The following is a 23,046-nucleotide window of genomic DNA, read 5'->3' on the forward strand; positions in this document are numbered from 1 at the left end:
AATAACCAAGATCAGAGCAGGACTAAATGACATTGAAAAAAAAATACAAAAGATAAATGAAACAAAAAGCTGGTTCTTTGAAAAGGTAAATAAAATTGATAGACCACTAGCAAGATTAACCAAGAAAAGAAGACAGAAAATCCAAATAAACTCAATAAGAAATGAAATGGGAGATATTACAACTGACACCACAGAAATACAAAAGATTAGTCAAGGCTACTATGAAGACCTTTATATGCATAAACTAGAAAACCTAGAAGAGATGGATAAAATACTGGAAAGATACCACCCTCTCAGCTTAAATCAGGAAGAATTAGATACCCTGAACAGAGCAATAACAAGCAGTGAGATTGAAATGATAATTTAAAAAATTACCAACAAAAAAGAGTCCAGGACCAGACGGATTCACAGCAAAATTCTACCAGACATTTAAAGAAGAATTGGTATGAAGCCTATTGACACTACTCCGTAAGACAGAGAAAGAGGGAACCTACCCTTAATCATTCTATGAAGCAAGTATCACCTAAATACAAAAACCAGGAAAAAACATAACCAAAAAAGAAAACTACAGTCCAATATCTCTGATGAAAATAGATGCTAAAATCCTTAACAAAATACTAGCTAACCAAATCCAACAGCATATCAAAAAGATAATCCACCATGATCAAGTGGGTTTCATACCAGGGATGCAGGGATGGTTTAACATATGCAAATCAATAAATGTGATACACCACATAAACAGAATTAAAAACAAAAATCACATGATCATCTCAATTGATGCAGAAAAAGCATTTGACAAAATCCAGCATCTCTTTATAATTAAAACTCTCAGCAAAGTCAATACACAAAGGACATACCTCAATATAATAAAAGCCATCTATGACAAACCCACAGCGAACACAGTACTGAAAGGGGAAAAGTTGAAAGCATTCCCCCTGAGAACTGGAACAAGACAAGGATGTCCACCCTTACCACTCCTCTTCAACGTAGTACTGGAAGTCCTAGCCAGAGCAATCAGACAAGAGAAAAAAATAAAGGGCATCCAAATCAGTAAAGAGAGAGTCAAACTGCTGCTGTTTGCTGATGATATGATTTTTTACCTAGAAAACCCTAAAGACTCCTCCAGAAAGCTCCTAGAACTGCTAAGAAAAATTCAGCAAAGTTTCCAGATGCAAAATTAATGTACACAAATCAGTTGCTCTTCTGTACACCAACAGTGACCAAGCTGAGAATCAAATCAAGAACTCAACCCCTCTTACAATAGTTGCAAGAAAAAAATTACTTAAGAATATACCTAACCAAGGAGGTGAAAGACCTCTACAAGGAAAACTACAAAACATTGCTGAAAGAAATCATAGACAACACAAACAAATGCAAACACATTCCATGCTCATGGATGAGAAGAATCAATATTGTGAAAATGACCATACTACCAAAAGCAATCTACAAATTCAATGCAATCCCCATCAAAATACCATCATTTCTTCACAGAATTAGAAAAAACAATTCTAAAATTCATATGGAACCAACAAAGAGCCCACATAGCCAAAGGAAGACTAAGCAAAAAGAACAAATCTGGAGGCATCACATTACCTGATTTCAAACTATATTATAAGGGCATAGTCACCAAAACAGCATGGTACTGGTATAAAAATAGGCACGTAGATCAATGGAACAGAATAGAGAACCCAAAAATAAACCCAAATACTTACAGCCAACTGATCTTTGACAAAGCAAACAAAAACATAAAATGGGGAAAGGACACCCTTTTCAAAACAAATGGTGCAGAAATAATTGACTACCCACATGTAGGAGAATGAAACTGGATCCTCACCTCTCATCTTATACAAAAATAAACTCAAGATGGATTAAGGACTTACATATATGATCTGAAACTATAAAAATTCTAGAAGATAACATTGGAAAAGCCCTTCTAGACATTGGCTTAGGCAAGGATTTCATGACCAACAGCTCAAAAGCAAATGCAATAAAAACAAAGATAAATTTTTGGGACTTAATTAAACTAAAGAGCTTTTGCACAGCAAAGAAACAGTTGACAGAGTAAACAGACAACCCACAGAGTGGGAAAAATCTTCACAATCTATACATCTGACAAAGGACTAATCCAGAATCTACAACAAACTCAAACAAATTAGTGAGGAAAAAAACAAACAATCCCATCAAAAAGTGGGCTAAGGACATGAATAGACAGTTCTAAAAAGAAGATATACAAATGGCCAACAAACATATAAAAATGCTCAGCATCACTAATGATCAGGGAAATGCAAATCAAAACCACAATGGGATACCACCTTACTCCTGCAAGAAGGGCTATAATAAAAAAGTCAAAAAATAGTAGATGTTGCATGGATGTGGTGAACAGGGAACACTTCTACACTGCTGGTGGAAATGTAAACTAGTACAACCACTATGGAAAACAGTGTGGAGATTCCTTAAGGAACTAAAAGTAGAACTACCATTTGATCCAGCATTCCCACTACTGGGTATCTACCCAGAGGAAAATAAGTCATTATATGAGAAAGATACTTGCACATGCATGTGTATCGCAGCACAATTTGCAATTGCAAAAATGTGGAACCAACCTAAATGCCCACCAATCAACAAGTGGATAAACGGTGAGAGATATATATATATATATCATCAAAGATAGATGTATAGTAGTATCCATATATACGTATGAATACTACTCAGCCATAAAAAGGAATTAATTAATGGCATTCGCAGCAACCTGGATGGAATTGGAGACCATTATTTTAAGTGAAGTAACTCAGGAATGGAAAACCAAACACCATATGTTCTCAGCCATGAGTGGGAGGTAAGCTGAGGATGCAAAGGCCTAAGAATGACACAATGGACTTTGGGGATTCAGGGAAAGGGTGGGAAGCAGGTGAGGGATAAAAGACTACAAATAGGGTGCAGTGTATACTGCTCGGGTGATGGGTGGACCAAAATCTCACAGATCACCACTAAATAACTTACTGATGTAATCAAACACCACCTGTTCCCCCAATAACCTATAGAAATAAAAAAAAATTTAAAAACTTTTTAAAAGAAATACAAAAAGACAAGTTTGCTTCGAATGATGTTAATGATGATGATGATGATAGCATAGCACTGACCACATACTACACACTCTATTTTTGCAAATATTAACTCATTTAATTCTCACAACATTATAGTATTATTATTGTGTTATGAGGCATTATTATTTTCCCATTTTATAGTTGAGGAAACTAAAGTACAGTGAAGTTAAGTAACTTGCCCTGGGTCATAGATCTAATAAGTGACAAGAGTTGACATTTGCACAAGGGCATTCTTTATTTGGAGTACAGGGCCTTAGGCACTATACTAAATTAAGAACTAAATCTATTTCCAAATGAAATTTCAAAAGAACTTCAGGATTTGAGAATTACAAAAGTTAAAATGTTGGTAATTGTACAGAAAATTCAGCAGGTGAGTTAAAGAGCTAGTTAGGCATAGTTGAAGAGAAAAGGCATGTATAATAATGTATAATGGAATTGAGAAAATCTAAGAATGTAGTATAAAAAGGAAGAAATGGCAAATATATAAGCAAAAGTAAGAAATCAAGAGAAGAAAGTAAGACGATCCAATATATTTCTGAAAGTTTCAGAAGGAAAGAATACAGAGAACAATAAAGAGGCAAAATTCAAAATATAATGACTAAGAAATTTCCAAAGTTGGTAAAAGACATGAATATTCAAGAAGCACGGTATAGAGATACATCACAAATGAATATATGTAATAAGGTTGTCTAAGAAAACTAAGAGAAACTGTTAAAAGGAAGCAAAAAAGGAAAGAGATTTCTTACGAAGGAACAGTTAGATGGATAGCACATATCTCAATAGCAACTGCAAACACTAAAAAATTCTAGATTATCTAGGTGATAATATCTGCAGAGTCCTGAGGAAAAATATTTTCAACTTAGAATTCTATAAGCAAGTAGAAGACCAATCAAGTATGAGGACAAACTGAAAACATTTTTAAGCAAATAAAAATGGAGACACTCCCCTACACTTAGGTTATTGATGAAAGAATAGCTAATTGAAGGATACACTTCAGGTAAAAAAATAATTGACTCAGATAGGAAAATAGGATGCAAGAAGAAATGGTGAGCAAAGGAATACAAAAATAATAACTGAAAAAAATCTGAGGGATTAAAAGTAAGTACTAAATAATATTAAAATGGAAATCTGAAATATAGAGTTGAAGGGTCCTAAGAGCCCACCATCACTGGAGAGGACAGGAGAGGTTTGAAATAACATTAGACTTTATTAGTTGTGTATACTAAAATACAAGGTTGGAGGAGGGGGCAGAGCAAGATGGCCGAATAGAAGCCTCTAGCAATTATCCCCCCACCACCACAGGAACACTAAACTGAGCAACTATCCATACACAAAAGCACCTTCATAAGAACTAAAAGCCAGGTAAGTGACCACAGCACCTAGTTTTAACATCATAAGAGGCACTAAAGAGGGCATGAAAGGCAGTCTTGAATTACCTACACCATTCCTTCTTCATCCCTTGGCAGTGGCTACATGATGCAGAGAGAGAATCTGGGCATCTGGGAGAGGAAAAGTGCAGAAATCATGGAACTTTACATTGGAACTCAGAGCTGGCCTGTTATAGTGGAAAACGACTTGGGGTAGAACTCAGTCGGTGCCCACAGAGTGAGTGTTTAGACCAACCCTAGCCAGAAGCAAATTGTCCATCCCAGTTGTTAGAACCTGAGTTCTGACAAGTCTCACTACGATGGCCTAAGTTCTCTAGAGTTCTAGATAAACTTGAAAGGCAGTCTAGGCCACAAAGACTGCAATTCTTGGGCAAGTCCTGGTGCTGTGCTGGGCTGAGAACCAGTGGACTTAAAGGGCATGTGACCTAGTGAGACACTAACTTGGACAGCCAAAGGAGTGCTTGCATCGCCCCTCCGCCAGCTCCAGGCAGCACAGCTCACAGCTCCAGGAGAAACTCCTTTACTCTGCTTGAGGAGATGAGAGAAAAGAGTAAAGAGGACTTTGTTTTGCAACTTGGATACTAGCTCAGCCACAGTATAATAGGGACTAAGCAAAGTTCTGAGGCCCCCATTCAGGACCTAGGTCCCAGAGACATTTCTAGACACCATAGGCCCGGAGGGAACCTGTTGCCTTTAAGAGAAAGATGCAGCTGCTGCAGGATTTATTACCTGCCGGCTAAGGGGCCCTTGGGCCTTGAATTATCAGCAGCAGTAGCCAGGCAATACTCACCACTGGCCTCGGTTGAGACTCAGAGATGTGCTGGTTTTAGGTGTGACCAAGCACATTCCCAGCTGTGGCGGCTATGGGGAGAGATTCCTTCTGCTTTAGAAAAGAAGAGGGGAGAGTAAAGGAAACTTTGTCTTGCAGCTTGGTTGCCAGCACAGCTACAGTGGGATAGAGCACCAAGTGGGCTCCTGGAGTCCCGGATTCCAGGTCTAGGTTCCTAGATGGCATTTTTGGACCTGCCCTGGGCCACAGGGAAGCCCACTTCTCTGAATGGAGACTCAGGACTGGCAGCATTCACCACAAGCTGACAGAAGAGCCCTTGGGCCTTGAATGAACATCAGCAGTAGCCAGGCAATACTCACCGTAGATCTAGGGCACTGGTGGCTACAAGGAATATTCTGCTTAAGAAAAGAGGAGGGAAGGCTGGGCACAGTGGCTCACACCTGTTATCCCAGCACTTTGGGAGGCCGAAGCAGGTGGATCAGCTGAGGTCAGGAGTTCGAGACTAGCCTGAAAAACAAGGTGAAACCCCATCTGTACTAAAAATGCAAAAATTAGCCGAGTGCGGTGGCAGATGCCTGTAGTCCCAGCTACTCAGGAGGCTGAGATAGGAGAATTGCTTGAGCCCAGGAACGAAGGTTGCAGTGAGCTGAGGTCGCATCACTGCACTCCAGCCTGGGCGATGGAGCAAGACTCAAAAAAAAAAAAAAAAAAAAAAAAAAAAAAAGGAAAGAAAGAAAAGGGGAGGGAAGAGTGAGAAGAACTTTTGTTTTGCAGCTTGGGTGCCAGTTCAGCCATAGTAGAATAGAGCACTGGGTATACATGTAAGGTTCTGAACTCCAGGCCTTGGCTCCCAGATGGTACTTCTGGACCTACCTTGGGCCCAGAAAAATTCACTGCTCTGAAGGGAATGACACAAGCTTGGCTGGATTTGCCACCTCTTGATTGTAGAACCCTTGGCCATTGAGTAAACCTAGGTGGTAGGCAAGCAGTGGCCATCCTGGTCCTTGAGCAAGAGCCAGTGCTATGCTGGTTTCAGGATGACCCAGCACAGTCCCAGTGGTGGTGGCCATAGGGGTGCTTGTGTCACCCTCCTGCATCTTCAGGTTGCTCAGCACAAAGAGAGGCACCATTTGTTTGGAGGACAGTAAGGGAAGAGAACAAGAATCTCTGCCTGGTAATCCGGGCAATTTTTCGGATCTTACCCAAGACCACCAAGGCAGTATCTTTACAAGTCTGCAAGAGTCACAGCCTTACTGGCTTGGGGTGCCACTTAATGCAGATATAGCTTCAGTGACCAAAATCTTAGATCACAACATTCAAGTCTCTTCAAATACCTGGAAAGCCTTCCCAAGAAGGACAGGAACAAAGAAGCACAGACTGCAAAGACTACAATAAATACCTAACTTTTCAATAGTCAGAAACTGATGAATATTCACAAGCATCAAGACCATCCAGGAAAACATGGCCTCACCAAACAAACTAAGTAAGGCACCAGAAACCAATCCCAAAGAGACAGAGGTATGTGACCTTTCAGACAGAGAACTCCAAATACCTGTTTTGAGGGAGTTCGATGAAATTCAAGATAACACAGAGAAGGAATTGAGAATTCTATCAGATAAATTTAACAAAGAGATTGAAATAATTGAAAAGAATCAAGCAGAAATTCTGGGAGTGAAAAATGCAATTAATACACTAAAGAATTCATCAGAGTCTCTTAATAGCAGAATTGATCAAGCAGAATAATTAGTGAGCTTGAAGACAGGCTATTTAAAAATGCATAGAGGAGACGAAAGAAAAAAGAATAACAAACAATGAAGCACACCCACAAGATGTAGAAAATAGCCTCAAAAGGGCAAATCTAAGAGGTACTGCCTTAAAGAGGAGGTAGAAAAAAGAGACAAGGGTAGAAAGTTTATTCAAAAATAAAAGTAACAGAGAACTTCCCAAACCTAGAGAAATATATCAATATCCAAGTACGAGAAGGTTATACATCACCAAGCAGATTTGACCCAAAGAAGATTACCTCAAGGTATTTAATAATCCAACTTCCAAATGTCAAGTATAAAGAAAAGATCCTAAAAGCAGCAAGAGGGAAAAAACAAATAACATACAAAGGAGCGCCAATACATCTAGCAGCCGACTTCTCAGTGGAAACATTTTGGGGGTCCAGGGGACCTTCCCAGCACTTCTTAAATTATACCATTATGATACATGTGATTCCATATCCTGGTAAAAACCCAAAGAAGAGTCATCACTTTATCTGATTCGTGGATATGTCCCATAATGTTCTATAGATACCCAATGTAATTCTTGATACTTGTGATAGTAGAAGATGGTCAATTTGACAAATGCTGAGATCAGGAGACAATAGAGTTGAGGGCTTAGAAGCCAGGTTACCTGGCTTTAAATTCAGATTCTTATCCATTCTGTAATCTTGGGCAAGGCAAGTCACCTTTCTAAGCCTTGGTTTCCCCCATTGTAAAATGCAGGGTAGTAACAGTGTACACCTCATAGTGTTGTTGTTGCAGATCAAATTACCTCATACATGCAAAGCACCTGAAACAATTCCTAGAATTTGGTCTTCCATAAATGTTGGCTGTTACTCTTAGCAGTTCTGACAAAAAAACCTGTCAGTCAAGAATCTGTTGTTCAGGAGTTTGATTTCGATATTTGCATCTGCATAACATATCACTGTAAAACAATAATGTATTACTGTTCTTTATAATTTCATAAGTTGACTGTGATCAGATGGGTGGTTTTCCTGCTGGTCTTACTTGGGGTCTCTCATGTGGTTGCAGTCATATGACGGCAGGGGCTGGAGTCATTTGGAGGCTTGACTGTACTGGGATGTCCCAGATGAGCTCTTTCCTCACTTGTCTTGTGCCTCAGTGCTCCACCACATGGCTTCGCTCTCCACAGAGCTCATCCTCCAAGGCTCTCCGTGGGGCCTATCCTTCAGCGGCATACTTGGACTTCTCACATGGTAACTAGCTTCTAAGAACACAGGAGCAGAAGTTGCTAGTCCTTTTTAATGCTTAGGTTCAGAACTGTCAGCATCACTTCTGCCTCATTCTACTGGCAAGTCACAAGGTCATCCAGCTACAGTATGGGAGGGAGGGCACTAGAGAATAGCATTAGGAGAGGGAGGCAGGGCTCACTGGGGGTGGTTTTCAGTGACAACAGCTACAGCTGGCATGTGGGAGTGTGAAGAATGTGTTACACCCAAAATGAAGAAAGGACAGGTAAGGTGTGAGTACTATAACTGAAGTGAACAGAAACCAAGACTTGTGGTATAAATAGATCCAAGCAGGGGTAGGCCTGGCAGATGGTTGGCAGAACTCCATGCCAGTGGTTGGTAACAGAAGATGGTGAAGGTAGCTACCAGAGGAATTGGAGATCTTGATCACAGAAGGCAACCTCTGAGTCCTGGAGTACCACAGACAGAAAAACCATTACCAAGGAACCACAAAAAAGTGTCCATGGACAGGATAGGGTGTAACCAACCAGGCCCTGGGCAGTGGAGTGACATGCTGGCAACAGGAGGAGCAGACTCAAGGTCTTGATGCTGAGTGAAGGCAGCCTTCTTATCACACTGTGCTTCGAATCAGGATTGTTCAGAGATTCTGTAAGAGCATTAAGTGTACTGTTTGGGATTTGGACAAGAGAGAAGCAGCAGCTAGAGCCAGGCCAGTCATCACACCTTTGGTCTCTGCAGAGTTATGAATATTTCCATTTGCATATCCACTTGCCCAAGGCTTACTGTGCAGACAGACCTGCTCTGCTACCCCTCTAAAGGAACTTTCCAAGAGAGAAAACATTGAATACATTTGCTCTTCCTCTTGAAGTGATAAGGATTGGATCCCACTGACTTCCACTTTCACATCACCTCACACCTGATTTATTCTGATTAATCATAAACGTTTCCCCCACTCCCAGTGTTCTCCCTGCTTCCATCTGACTGTACCCTGCTCTCCTATCAACCTTCTGGAAGCATTGTCTTTGTTTTCGTGTTCCACAAAGATTTAAATATTTTGTACTCTCTACATAATGAAGTTCAAACACCTTGGGCTGCCATTCATGAAACCCTAGGCCTGTGTCTGTGAAGAACGGGATGGAGTTGGAGGATGGCAGAAGTAAAACTCACAGATACCAGTAGGTATTGCATTCTGGCTTTATAAAGCCTCAAAAGGGATAAAGACAGCATAGACCAGTAAACATCTGAATGTTGTTCTTTCAGAAAGAACATGGAAAGAGACCAAGGGGGTCTCTTTCATCATGGAACAGACCAAGGGGGTGACAACTGGTCAGCAGCCTGCAAAGGTGAAACATCTGCTAGGTCTGAACCAAAGGGATCCCAGAAATTTGTTATCTTCCCTATTGGAAGAGTCCATCGTCACCCAAAAACAATTGCTGCTTCTTGTAAAGCCACTCAACAAGCCACAGGCGTAGGCATGGCAGGTTATTGGCTGAACTCCATGCTAGTGGTTCACTTAGAACAGTCACCCATGCATGGTGTCTGGGTTCTCAGTCCCAATATTTTCAATCCATCATATTCTGCAAGTTTTTCTCTGTGCCTGCACCACAGATGATGCAATTTCCTTTATCTACACCTGTGTAGAGATGAGGAGGTTTTTCCATTTCTCCATGTTGGAGGTTTGTTGAATTGAATTAACCTGTTATAGATTTGGACTCAAAAAGAGGAAAAAAAGGAAACTGTCTAGAAACATTAAACTCTGAGGCTTCCACTGATCTCTCAAGCCAGTTTTAAGTAACTACGTTATATTGATATAATGATATCAGTGGATAACAAAATATTCTCTTCATATTATCTGGACCTTTCCTTCTAGACACCAGGGTCCCAATCTATGCAGATAGGAGTTCATGTTGTGCTGTGCTGGATTTCCTTTAGCAAGGCATTTATTTTTACTACCAAGTAAAGTTTGATTTTATTTTAGTAGGTTTAAAAATATTATTTTTAATAATCTTCCCAAAGTAAATGAATGTATATTTCAATAGTAACAGGGCATTTGTGGCATCATTTTGTTTGTAATATACTGTAAAGATAAACATTTCAGATGAATACCATATTTATAAAATGTCTAAAGAAATGTAAGCAAATTGTTTTTGAAATTGTTTATAAATATTAGGAGTTTTAAGCATATGTGGTGCTAAGTAATATTGACATGTCTGGGAAAATGTGCAAAATAGAAGGCAAATAAGGCAACTACTCATTCCACAAATTCCCTTACCCATAAGCAAAATAAATTCTTTGAGAAAAAAAAATGTGATGAAATTGGTGAGGCCAACAGTGACATTTAAAACATGTATTTAAATACAGTTAAGCAGTGAAAAAAACCTTGACCCCTATACTATTAAAGGCAGGAAAGAAAAGGAACACAGGCATTTGTTGGTACAAGAATTACTGTTGAGGGTGGAAATTCTTTCTGGAGATTATAAAAATACGGTAGTAACAGATTTGATGTCATATTTTTCCCTAAGGACTGAGGGGTACAGTTGATTCCATAAGTGGTCGGGCAGCTTGTGGATTCTATTGTTATAATTCAGTCCTGTATTGAGTTTCAAATATCTACTGTTTCTAAATGCTCAGTGTCTAAGTTCCTCATACTTTCCTCTCAGGATCTCTCCAGGATTTAGCAGTAATATATTAAGTGTTCATCTTCAAGTGTATCAGCAGCCATTCAATCATTTTTCCAAAGAAATTGGTCAAATGTCAGAAACAGTAGAATTCCCAGATTGTTTTTTCTTCCTAGGTCAAACTTCATCATTTCTGGGATTTGTTTGAAGTTTTCAAAAATTTTATAACTTAGATTTTCCTCGTGACTTCTCCTGGCAAAGTATTGGTTTTAACAAGTTTCTATTTTCTCCCCCATATCTTTTACTTTCAAAATGGCTTCATATTTTATCTTGTGAGTCCTGAACACAGAACACAGAGGTAAAATATAACTATGTTAGATTTTAAGAGATGACGAAGCTGTTTTAATGAGGGCAAAATAAAACCTATGGAAGTACAAGCTCCATAAAAAATAACTGAATACACATCAAACGTAGAAAGCCCCATCCTTTCTATGATTTTTACAATTAATAGGACCATATAAATCATAGGAATTCGGGTGTGGAAAAGTGGGCTGAGCTCTTTGGAGGGAAAGAAGGTCATTTTATAGTTAGCTTTTCTGTAGTGCAGAAGTCGTTGCTGTGAAAAACAGTACTCAGCAATTAAAGTGAGGTTAAAAAGAAACTGAAATGTTCTCTTCTTCCTATTTTCAGAAAAGAGTGGAAATGGTAGTTGAGACGACAGTTGCAGAGATGGAGGGATTGTCTTCAGAGGGCATGAGGCTGTGGTTGGCGCATCAGAGGAACTGAAAAAAGAGCAGTGGTATGTCATTGCATCCATAGTAGCAAATATTGAAACCCTCTCGAGCTAATATAAGTAGGAAAGCAATATTTTATGGGTGTTAGGTAGTTCTTAGAATTTCTGGAAAGGCCGGAAAGTGATTGTTTGAGGCTATCCAACTAGAGAAGATGCTCAACTCTAACCAGGAAATGGCCCCACTGAAGACCCACTGCTGCTGTGTCCCCTGCACCTTTGCTCACATCAGTTACCCTAAGAACTAAGAACCAGATACTTTAAATTATGCAACTATTGTTCCTTGAAGCTGAAACCTTCCACTGCTACTCTTGTCAGAAGTGGATTCTTGCCTTATCACATAGCTGTCTTATGAACTGCAGTCTCAAATGGGTGCATCTGATAGGAAGATAATATATCACAAGATATTGGGGGAAACTGAATCTCTAGCTTCTACTCTGGAAGATAGAGGCATAATACGGGACATTGCCCAAATGTGAGAATGGCAAATATATTCCATCAGCAAATGTCCTCCAACAGCAGTATGGTTCCAGTGTAGGAGATAGGAAGTCAAGAAGTTTGACAGATTAAATGTTACAAATGAGAAAAAATGGGACATCATGAATGACTCCCAGATGTCAGGTTTTCATACTGTGGTAGACGGTGGCGGCATGACTGAGATGAAGTGGGCTTGAGGAAGGAGCATGTTTAGTACAGGAAAGGCAGTCAGAACCAAGAGTTCATTTTTGGTGAATTCTTTAGGAAGATGACAGCAGAAGTGGCATAATATTTTGAATCTCCTTAAATCAGCCTATAAAGAGAAACAGAGCAAATAGGATAACAAAGCCAAATACCCATGGAGATCATCCTTAAAAATAGGTGACAGTGGCTGGGTGTGGTGGCTTATGCCTGTAATCCCAGCACTTTGGGAGGCGGGCATATCACGAGGTCAGGAGATCGAGACCATCCTGGCAAAGGTGGTGAAACCTCATCACTATTAAAATACAAAAAATCAGCCCAGCATCGTGGCACACAACTGTAATCCCAGCTACTCAAGAGGCTAAGGCAGGGGAATCGCTTGAACCCAGGAGGCAGAGGTTGCAGTGAGCTGAGATCACACCACTTCTCTCCAGCCTGGCAACAGAGCAAGATTCCGTCTCAAACAAACAAAAACAATAGTTGACAGCATATTTCCATAGACTGTAAAATATGAGTGGATGAGGAGTAATCGCTGACACCAATAAGAACTGCACTTTATCAGTACCTTTGCAGGAGGAACCAGAGAAAAACAAGGGGCATCAGATGAACTTGAGAATGCTAAAATATCCAAAAAGTACTCACTGGAAATTTTATCTGAAACTGAGAGGAGTTTTACACCCTCTAATAATGAGTGAGTTAAAGGAGTTTGCAGTAAAGTCTGACAGGACCAGAGAAGTCTGGGCTCTATGAACTCCCAAACTAACTCATCAAAACTTACTTTGAGGGCAAAGAGTTCAAATGAAGAGAAACTGTAGCGTCTCCAGCAAGGAGATGCCCATTTGAGCAGCACAGAGACAAGAGCACTAAAGGAAAGGGAAGGTCCAGATAAAAGTAAGGGAAAATGTATTTCCAGAAAATAAGCTTCCAAATTTTTTGAATATTGCACAAATTAAACAAAAGAGAGAGCTCTAGAGCCATGAGGTTAGAGAAACTATCTTGAATAACAACTATTTCTAAAAATCAAGGAAAACTAATTTCAAGTGTAAATGAGGAAAGGGAGGATCAGATCTTAAGTCAACATCAGATAACAGATCAAGAAGCCAAGGAATATCCCTAAAATAATTAATGCACATTAGAAAAACATTACCACAAAATAGATTAAAATTATAACCTAAAAAAATAAAATAACTAAAAAGCTAAACAACTATGAAAATGATATATGAAATAACATTAATCAGAATTAGGAACACTCAAAAATTAGGTAATATATCTCTGGAAATATTACAAATAAAAGAAAAATATTTTAGAAATGAAGAGTACACTACATGGAGCAAATGAATTAAAATGCAACAGATAATACCTGAAAAATAGGAAGTAAGAAATATAAAAATTTAAAAAGCAAAGACCAAATGGAAAACATTCTATTTTGTTTAAAATGACACTGTGTTCTTCAAAAATGTCAGTTTCATCTTCAATAAAATACTAGCAAACTGAATTCAGCAGCATATTAAAATGATTATATGCCATGAACAAAAGATATTTATTCCTGGAATTCAAGGATCATTCAACATACAAAAATCTATCAATGTAATACTCCACATTAACAGAACAAAGTAAATAAAATCACACAATCATCTCAATTGATGCAGAAAAGGCATTTGACAAAATTCAACACTGTTTTGTGATTTAAAAAGAATATTTGACAAATCAGGAATTAAAGGAAATTTTCCAACATGATAAAGGCCATATATGAAAAACCCACTGATAACATCATAACGGTTTTTCAGAGCAATTAGGCAAGAGAAAGAAATAAAAACATCCAAATTGGAAAGAAACAAGTAAAATGATCATTTGCATGTTCTTTTTTTTTTGAGACGGAGTCTCACTCTGTCACCCAGGCTGGAGTGCAGTGGCGCGATCTCAGCTCACTGCAAGCTCCGCCTCCCGGGTTCCCGCCATTCTCCTGCCTCAGCCTCCCCAGTAGCTGGGACTACAGGCGCCCGCCACCTCGCCTGGCTAGTTTTTTGTATTTTCAGTAGAGACGGGGTTTCACCGTGGTCTCGATCTCCTGACCTTGTGATCCGCCCGCCTCGGCCTCCCAAAGTGCTGGGGTTACAGGCGCGAGCCACCACGCCCGGCAATCATTTGCGTGTTCTATGTAGAAAACCTTAACGATTACACACTTATACAAACTGTTAGAACCAATAAGCAAATTTAGCAAAGTTGCAAGATACAAAGTCAACGTACAAAAGTCAGTTGTGTTTCTGTACACTAACAATGAAAAATTCAGAAAGGGAAACAACTCCATTTACAATAACATCAAATAGAATAAAACACGAATTAACTTAACCAAAGAGATGGAAGACTTGTACAATGAAACATACAAAATACTGCTGAAAGAAATAAAGAAGACATAAATAAACAGAAGGATATCCTGTGCTCATGGATTGGAAGACTTAATATTTTTAAGATATCTATATTACCCAAAGCAATCCAAAGATGTAATGCACTCCCCATTAAAAACCAATGGCATTGTTTTACAGAAATATTTTTTAAATTCTAAAATTTGTATGGAATTCAATGAACTCTGACTAGCCAAAAAAATCTTGAAAAAATAAGAACAAAACAATCGTGAAAAAGAACAACGTTGAAGGACTTCCTGATTTCAAAACGTACCACAAAGTTACAGTGATCAGACTAATGTCTTTAGGTTAGCATGGTACTAGCCTAAAGACAGACAGACCAATGGAATAGAAATAAGCCCTCGCATATATGGTCAACTGATTTTCAACAAGGGTGACAAGACCATTCAATTAAAAGCACAGTCTTTTAAACAAACAGTGCTGAGAAAACAATATCCACATGCAAAAGGATGAAAGTGGATTCTTACCGTATACAAAAAATAACTTAAAGTGGATGAAAGTTCTAAATGTAGGTACTAAAACTATAAAACTCTTATTAGAAAACATGGAGAACCAGCCTGGGCGACAGAGCGAGACTCCGTCTCAAAAAAAAAAAAAAAAAAAGAAAACATGGAGAAAAAGCTCCACGACATTGGGTTTGGCAATGAATTTTTGGATATGACAGTAAAAACACAGCAACAAAAGAAAAAATAAATTGGACATTGATATTAAAAATTTTTGTATATCAGAGGATACTATCAGCAGGATAAAAAAGGGAACCTACAGAATAGGAGAAAATATTTGGAAATTATATATATCTGATAAGGCATTAATTTCTGGAATATATGGAGCTCCCCTACAACAGAACAACAGCAAACCAATCCAATTCAAAAATGGGCAAAGGACGTGAATAGACATTCCTCCAAAGAAGATATATACAAATGACCAAAAAGCATCTAAAAAATTCTCACCAGCATTTGGAAAATGCAAATCAAAATCACAATGAGATACCAATTCACACCCATTGAAATGGCTATGATAAAAAACAAACAAACAAACAAACGAAAACAGAAAATAACAAGTACCAGCAAGGATGTAGATAAATTGGAACTCTTATGCCTTGCTAATGGGAATGTAAAATGGCAAAGCCACTGTGGAAAACAGCATGGCAGTTCCTCAAAATCCTAAACATAAAACTACCATATCATTTACCAATTTCACTTCTGAGTATATTCTCAAAAGAATTAAATGTAGTGGTTTGAACAGGTATTTGTACATCAATGTTTATAGCCCTGTTATTATAGCCAAAAGGTGAAAACAATCCAAATGTCCTTTGACAGATGAATAAACAAAATTTGCTTGTTGGTTCTAACAGTTTGTATAAGTGTGTAATCTTTAAGGTTTTCTACATAGAAGATGTTGTCAGCCTTAAAAAGGAATGAAATTCTGATACATTCCACAACATGGATGAACCTTGAAAACATTATGGTAAGTGAAATAAGTCACACATAAAAGGACAAGTATTATATGATTCTGCTTATATGAAGTACCTAGAATAGAAAAATTAATAGAGAAAAAAATTAGAATAGTGGTTACCACAGGCTGAGGGGAGGAGGTGGGTAGTTTTGTTTAATGGGTTCAGAGTTTCAGGTTGAGATGATGAAAAAGTTCTGAAGATGTAGAGATGTGATGGTTGCACAATAATGTGAAAATACTTAATGCCACTTAATTGTATGCTTAAAAATGGTTAAAATAGTAAATTTTATATTGTGTATATTTATCACAATAAAAAGTCAATGTCTTGAAAGATAAAAAAGGCTGTAGAAATGAATCAAATTAAAGAAGAATACAAAAGCAATTTAAAAGTTGAATAAAATGTTAACAATAGGAGAATCTGGGTTAAAGTTACAACAGTTTTATTCTTGCAGCTATTCTATAAAGTTATTTCCAAATAAAAAATTTTTTAAAAATGAAAAAAGAGATTAAAAGAATTCAAAACAAAGTGACAAATGAAGACTATAGGCAAAGAAGATCCAACATAGCAAAATAGCATAATAAGAGTCCCGGGGAAAAAGTATAACAAACACTAAAAATTATAATTTTAAAAAATTCCTGAAATAAAATTGAATTTACATTGTGAAAGGGAATATAATTTACTAAGTGTATTAACCCAGAATGACAAACACAAAGATAAAGTCCAGTAAAACTGCTATATTATAAAGAAAGTAAAAAAAACTCTAATCAGGCAAAAAGATCAAGTGATTCTTAGGGAAAGAAAACTATATTATAACCAGCCCTTTGACACTTTATGCTAAGAAAAGAAAACGTGAATAAAGTATCTTAGACCCAGGAAAAATTTATTTTCAACAATAAAGATGACCATCAATCTGTTATTAACATTCAAGGACCCAGAAAATATTGTTTGATGACCAATTCCTGAATAATCTTCTGGAAAACGGGCTTCACACCACCTAAATGACAAGAGAGAAACTGACATAATAACTGACAGTATCAGTAAATATGTATTTACTTAAAGAATAAGATTCAATCACGGATAAAAGAGAATATGTATAATACCTACATAATCCCTCACAATATAGATAACAAAAGGAAAAAGAATAGGAAAGGCGTAATAACCCCAAATTTTATTATTTTTGTTTTTATTATATTGGTATTTTATTCTAAGACTTTTGTGGGTAAAATGTGGGATAATGTAAATTAGTAATTATGTCATACTCTAACATGTGTGTGTAATTGGCCACCAGAATTGTCAGTAAGGAAAAAAGAAAATACAAAAGTAAAATACAACATTATCAAGTGAAAATCTTATGGAATTTGAAGTAACAGAATAAATAAATAAAATATTTTATCTGTAGATAATATATGCATATATCTGGATTTGTTGTTGTTTTTTGTTTCTTTTCTTTTTTTTTTTTTTGAGACCGAGACTTGTTCTGTCACCTAGGTTGGAGTGCAGGGGCGTGATCTCAGCTCACTGCACCCTCCACTTCCTGGGTTCAAGTGATTCTCATGCCTCAGCCTACTGAATAGCTGGGCTTACAGGTGCTCTCGACCACACCTTACTAATTTTCATATTTTTAATAGAGACAGGGTTTCACCATGTTGGCCATGCTGGTCCTGAACTCCTAGCCTCAAGCGATCCACCTGTCTCAGCCTCCCAAAGTACTGGGATTACAGGCATGAGCCACCGCACTTGGCCTGTTTTGTATATATGTATATGTATATGTATATGTATATGTATATGTATATGTATATGTATATGTATGGGAGTGTGTGTGTGTGTATTTTCTAACCATGCTCATTGAAAAGGTCTAGAATAGAAGACCAACCTAGTAGCAATGTGTATTTTTGCATCCAAATTTTGGTTTTGAATTACCATTTTCCAATAAACAGAACCAAAGCTTCTCAGAGAAAAGGTTAGTTCCAGGTCAGAGCAAGAAATATTCAAAATGAGCTTAACCCCATCAAAAAGTGGGCGAAGGATATGAACAGACACTTCTCAAAAGAAGACATTTATGCGGCCAACAGACACATGAAAAAATGTTCCTCATCACTCGCCATCAGAGAAATGCAAATCAAACCACAATGAGATACTATCTCACGCCAGTTAGAATAGCAATCATTAAAAGTCAGGAAACAACAGGTGCTGGAGAGGATGTGGAGAAATAGGAACACTTTTACACTGTTGGTGGGACTGTAAACTAGTTCAACCATTGTGGAAGACAGTGTGGCGATTCCTCGAGGATCTAGAACAAGAAATACCATTTGACCCAGCCATCCCATTAATGGGTATATACCCAAAGGATTATAAATCATGCTGCTATACAGACACATGCACATGTATGTTTATTGTGGCACTAGTCAGAATAGCAAAGTCTTGGAACCAACCCAAATGTCCATTAATGACAGACTGGATTAAGAAAATGTGGCACATATACACCATGGAATACTATGCAGCCATAAAAAAGGATGAGTTCATGTCCTTTGTAAGGACATGGATGCAGCTGGAAACTATCATTCTCAGTAAACTATTGCAAGAATAGAAGACCAAACACCACATGTTCTCACTCATAGGTGGGAATTGAACAATGAGATCACTTGGGCACATGAAGGGGAACATCATACACTGGGGCCTGTCGTGGGGTGGGGAGAGGGGGGAGGGATGGCATAAGGAGATATGCCTAATGTAAATGACTAGTTAATGGGTGCAGCACACCAACATGGCACATGTATACATATGTAACAAACCTGCACATTGTGCACATGTACCCTAGAACTTAAAGTATAATAAAAAATTTAAAAAAATAACAACAATGAAAAGACACTTTGATATGATATGGTTCTTTTTACTCACATGTGCCTGGCACATAGTAAGTGTTCAATAAACTTTTGCTAAGTGAAAAAAAAAAAGAGCTTAAAACATCTTGTTATGCCCAATAGCAAACATGACAGATTTCAAAAAGTGGCTGCAAAAATATTTCCTGTTTCACATACTTTTATCCAATGTGACCTTGCTACCTATAAGTGGACCTTTTTCTCAACTCCTTTTAATCTGGGGGAGTTCTATGACTGCTTTGATGAAAAAAGTATGGAGGAAGAGACCCTATCCCAGTTCCAGCAGTAGATCTTAACTGGTCTAGAAGCTTGCATTTTATACCTCTCAGAATGTTTGCTCTTGGAAAATTCTATCTTGGAACCCAGCTACCATTCTATGAAAAGCCAAGCCATCTTAAGAGGTCATGTGTAGGTGGTCAGTCCCATTGACAACCTCAGATGAGCTCCCAGCCAACAACCAGCATCAACTGCCAGTCAGGTAAGTGAGTCCTCTTGTTCATTCAGCCAAGTTGAACTTTTGGATGACTACACCCTCAACTAGCAATTGACTACAAATTTATAATATACCCCATGGTAGGCAGAAAACGTCTCCCAAAGATGTCAATTTCCTAATCTCCATAATCTGTTAATGTTATGTTACATGGCAAAGGGCATTCTGATCGCTAATCACCTGATCTTAAAACAGGGAGGTTATTCTGAATTATCAGAGTGGGCTTAATGTGATCACAAGAGTTCTGAACAGTGGAAGAGGGAGGCAGAAGAGGAGTGTGGCGTGCTGGGATGTGAGAAGGATTAGGCCTGCCATTGCTAGTTTTGAAGATAAAAGAAAGACAGCGTAAGCTAAGGACGTAAGCTAAAGAAAGACAGCGTAAGCTAGGCAGCTTCTAGAAGCTGGAGCAGGCAAAGAAACCGATTATCTCCTAGAGCCCTGAGAAAGGAATACAGCCCTGTCAACACTGTGATTTTAGCCCAGTGAGATTCAATTCTGATTTCTGACCTCCCAAAACTATAAGATAGATTTACATTGTTTAAACCATTACATTTGTGGTAATTTGTTACAGCAGTAATAGGAAATTAATATAGGCCCCAAGTGAGAACTACCCAGTAGAGCCCAGTCGACTCATAGAAACATGAGAAATAATTTTTTAAAATGAAGTTTGAACCACTAAGTTTTATTGCATAGCAATAGATAACTGGAATAGCAAGGGAGTTACCAAGTCTATTAGGCTATCTTAATAGAATTCATGAGCCAAACTGAAAAGGTTTCCATTGGGCAAAGGGGGAATAAATGGAGCATCAGTAAGGATAACACTTTAATAGAGTAAATGATCAAATACATTTAAATTCATAACTTCATAAAGATACAACAAAACTGATCAACTTTGTCGGATGTGAAAGAATAAACTCATTATTTGTAAAACTGTTAAGTAAAAAAAAACAAAAACAAAAACAAAATGTAAACACTTACTTAGCCTACTCCTCTTATACTATCAAATACCAGAAGAGGAAAATTTTTTCTTTATATAATTTTTCTAGGTAATAAAGGAAAGAGTGATTGAATTTGAATATATCTCTACCATGCAATCTGTAATTAATTAATGGACTTAGGCATTGAGAATTAGTGGCAGCAAAAATTGCAAAAAGAGGTTCCATCAGACAATATGTATATCCTGCTGGGGGAACACACCACCACAATAAAGCAGCCTTGGAAAAAAGAAAAAAAGAGAACAACCTGAATCTTATGTCTGATAAAGCCTCTGGGTCAACTACCAATTTATGGCAAACACAAAGAACACAGGAGAGAGGAATATATTAAACTATTAATACACCAAAAAGATAAAGTCAACAAAATCCAGCAAAGGTAATTCTGCATATAAATTTCTTTGTTTCTTCAAAAAATAAAATGCAAAAGGGGAAAATGGATGGAGGGGGAAAACCTGTAAATTAAAAAACACTCAAAAGACATAATTTAAAGCTAAAAGTAAAGTATAGCATTGAAGGATGTTCCCTTTGATAATACAATTAAAAAGATAGAGTTAAAGGGTCTAATCTTGGAGCACTTCAACATCTAGAGATGGATAGAGATGGAAGAGTCAGAAAAGGAATTGAGGAATGACCAGAGAAGCAAGAGGTAAAGCAGGCTGGTATCATAGAAGCCAAGAGAAAAGCATGCTCTGAGATGGGGAAGTTGTCAACTGAATCAAATATCATGAAGTCAGTAAGATGAAAATTGAGAAGTGGTCATCAGATTTGCCAACACACAGTTCATTGGTGACCTTGCTGAAAGCAGTGTCAGAGGAGTTGAAGGCAAAGCTAAATCAAATGAGTGACAGTAACTGGAAGATGAAAAGAGACATATAATGGCTATTGGCAACTCTTTAAAAATGTTTGCTTGAGAAGAGGAGCAGAGATACAGCCTGGTAGCTAGGGGACAATACAGGGTTAACGGAGATTTCTTTTTAAAGTGGAGTTTATTCTAGCATATTTGTATGCTGAGAGAGAGCTTGAAGATATAGAAGAGAAAAAGAATAAACAAAAAAGAAAAGTTCTTGCGGAGTTGAGATGGGATGAAACCCAAAACACACATAGAAACACTGATCTCTGATAGAGGGAGGGTTGCTCCATCTGCCAGAGGATGCAAAAGGTAAATGCCCATTTGGGTATACTTGCAGATTTGGCGGTAGGGAGGTAAGGGAATTTCTACCAGATGGATTACATTCTTTCCTTTCAGTTTGAAACAAGCCCATCATCTTCAAAGATGTGGAGCTGTATCAGGATATCCCATTTGTTAACCATGGGATTGAGGTTAGTGGTTTTTAAATTTTTTTGGACCATTACCCACTAATAAATGTATTTTTCTTATGACCCACTATACACAAACACAGGTAATTGAAATAAAATTTCATGGCCCAGTGCTTACTCCTATCAGGTATGTTCTCTGTTCTTTCTTTTTCAAGCCTACTAGTCTAACTAGACTGGCAAGAGTCATGAAGCAGAGCACATGGGTTGGGGAGGACGAAAATAAAGGGGATCCTATCCCATGTCAGGGTAAATATGACTCCTGAGTAGGGACTGGCCTCCCTGTCTCAGAAATACATGTAAATTAAGGATATTAAATCAGAAATTGGCTAACAAGATTATTTCCAATGCACTTATATACTAAAATATTGTTTTTCATAATTTTCTAAGTTTTAAAATTTTATTGGGAATTTATAGTATTACCTATTATAGTATATAAATAAAACACTTATGTAGACATTAAAGGACAATCAGACAGATCCTATACTCACTACCCTGGTTAAGCAATAAAATGTTTTCAGTAACATGGAAGCCCCCACTCCCAACTGTCTCTCCATCTCTGAGAGGTAATCATTACCTTGATTTTACTTTTAACCATTCAATTTTTCTCTATTATTTTGCCACTTATGCATATATCCCTAAATAATATAGGTTAGTTTGTCCTGCTTTTGTACCTTAGATAAATATAATACTACACCATATGCATGTTCTTGTATCTGGCTCCTTTCACTAAATATTATGTCCATGATGCTATTTTATTCATTTTCGTTGCTGAATGCAATTCCGTATTTGAATATACCACATTTTTTATATTTGTTTACTGTTGATGAACATTCTGCTTGTTTTCATTTGGGAATCCTAGTTTATGTCCTCCTACACACATGCAGGAGCTTCTCAAGAGCATCTATCTTGCAGTAGAATTGCTGGATCAAAGAGTATGAATACTTTCAACTTTATCAGACAAGTTCAAATGCTTCCAATTTACACTCCCACTACCAGTAGGCGTTTCCCATCGTTCTATATTATCACTACTTGATATTTTTAGATTTCTTGACACTATTGCCAATCTGGTGGGTATGTATTAGCAATTCATTGTGGGCTTTAATTGGTACTTCTATCCTTTCATATGTTCATTGGCCATTTG

This window comes from Macaca mulatta, chromosome 12 (genome assembly GCF_049350105.2).
Source record: "Macaca mulatta isolate MMU2019108-1 chromosome 12, T2T-MMU8v2.0, whole genome shotgun sequence".
NCBI lineage: Eukaryota > Metazoa > Chordata > Mammalia > Primates > Cercopithecidae > Macaca > Macaca mulatta.